The sequence below is a fragment of the Pygoscelis adeliae genome, unplaced genomic scaffold (genome assembly GCF_000699105.1).
Source record: "Pygoscelis adeliae isolate BGI_AS28 unplaced genomic scaffold, ASM69910v1 Scaffold480, whole genome shotgun sequence".
NCBI classification, from domain to species: Eukaryota; Metazoa; Chordata; class Aves; order Sphenisciformes; family Spheniscidae; genus Pygoscelis; species Pygoscelis adeliae.
In genome coordinates, this window is record NW_008823926.1 from 89337 (window position 1) to 91620 (window position 2284).

Sequence of the window (2284 nt, forward strand, 5' to 3'; positions counted from 1 at the left end):
GCTTCGGTGCTCCGCTCCGGGGGGTTGGAGCCACCTGCTTCTCCCCGCGGGATGGGATGGGGTAGCTGCGGAGACAAGGGGTCCACGGGGACCAGCGAGGGTGAGATGCTGCCGTGTCGCTTCCCCACTGCTTACCCAGAGCAGCTCAACCTCCCTCTAGAGATGCACCAAAAAAGTAGTTTTTCTAATTAAAGCATCCTCTGTCCTGGCCCCAGAGGAGTGTGGCGATGGCTGCTCAGTCCCCACGTCGCTAGAGAGCTGGAAAAGGCGCTGCCAGTGCCCGTGGTGGCTGTTTGCCACAAATTAGGACCCAAATAATTTATGCATACGAAGCAGGGTCTCTTCTAAAGCACTTCTACGCCTAATTGTTCATTTCCTACTGCTATGGGTGCACCCTGCAGCCTCCCCAGCACCGTGCAGACTCATTACCTGGGTCTGGCTTTGCAGGAGCGGGTGGAAGGTGGCTGTCCCTGCGGCTGCACAACCCGGGGCCTGCAGGAGCCGGTTCGGGGAGCAAAGTGAGCTGAAAACCAAAGATCGGTGAGAAGGAAGAGGAGGTGGGAGAAATGGCTTTGGGCAAGTTCGGCTGGCAGGAGGCGGGGTCTGCCCGGGGCGGGCAGCACCCCGGCGCGGGGGTCCAGCCGGGTTAGTGCTGCGGGGCAGGGGAAGGCTGGGGAGGGGGATTTTAAGGAAGAATTTGGGTGGTGAAAAGCAATGCCCAAGCTTCCAGGTCTGCTGCTGCACCTGATGCTTGGCCGTAAATCGCTGAGGCTTTCTCCTCTTCCCCATCGCTGTTTTGCTTTCTCCCTGGAATTTATGAGGAAAGGCTTTTTCCTCCTCTTGCCCCTGGGTAAGGGGTGGGCAGAAAAAAGAAGTAAAAGCCAGGGTTTAAAATGGAAGATCGCCTCCGCTCAGCACAGCGGCAGCACCTTGAAAGCCAGAGTTACTGTGTTTGCAGGTGGGGATAACAAACTTTGCCACTAACCCCCCCTCCAAAACGTGCAGTCAGCCACCCTTGAGTCTATTTTTGTGCTGAAAAGTGGGGACGCTCGGAGGCGATGCCTCCGCAGCCCTGCCGCTTTCACCCTGCAGCACCCAGTGATGGTCCCCGCTCGAACGCGGGCAGGAGCAATGCCCGAGCCCGGCGCACGTCATCCCGCTCCCGGTTCAATAGTCGGGGCTGGGCAACTGGGGCACCGCTCTACCTGCAGGAAAAATAGGGGACATTTGCTCCCCGGCGGTATTTACTGCTTGTGCCGGGCCATGGGTACCCTCGGCACGCGCCGGAGCAGACAGCCCAGCCCAGCCTCAGCAGCTCGGTGTGAAACAAGGCTGCTCCCAAGCTCTGCCTCCGTACAGGGAGCTGGGAGGATGCTCGTGCCTTTGGAGGGGTTCAGGATTTAGGGATTTTTCCATTGGATGTGATTTCATTTCTGGTGGGAGCGGGAGGGCTGGTTTATGGGATGTTTTGGGGGGTTTTTTTTGGCAGTTCATAAATCAATAGTTGGGGTTGGGTCCCGAGAAGGACGGAGGGATGGGGCATGGCAGAGCTGGCAGGCAGCAGCACACGAAATTAGCGGCTGTTAGCCTGCAAGGTGGGGGACGTGGGGACATGGGGACGTGGGGACCATTCAGGGCGGGTCCTGGGGGCTGAGCCAGCGGTCCCAGCTGCCCGGGGCTGCGGGTGTTGCTCCCAGACCCCACATGCTTGATGCACACGTGTTCACACACGTCCCCTTGCCACCTTCCGTGCCACAGCCGTGTCACCCCTATGCGACCTTCCATGCCACCCCCAGGCACCCCTGTTCACCCTCCATGCCACCCCAATGTCACCCAGCATGTCATCCCCACGTTCCCCCATGCACCTCTATTCGCCCTCCATGCCACCCCAATGCCACCCTACATGTACCCCCACGCACTCCTACATACCCTCCGTGCCACAGCTACGCCACCCCTGTGCCACCTTCCGTGCCACCCCCAGGCACCCCCCGCACCCTCCGTGCTGCCCTGCATGCCACCCTGCGTGTCGCCCCCGTGCACCCCCATACACCCTCCATGCCACGCTGCATGCCACCCCCGTGCCCCCCCATACACCCTCCATGCCACCCCTCTGCCACCTTCCATGCCACCCCCATGCACGTCTATATACCCTCCATGCCACCCTCCATGCCACAGCCGTGTCGCCCTTATGCCACCTTCCATGCCAACCCCGTGCACCCCCACGCGCCCTCCATACCACGCTGCATGCCACCCCCGTGCACTCCCGCGCACCCTCCCTCCCACG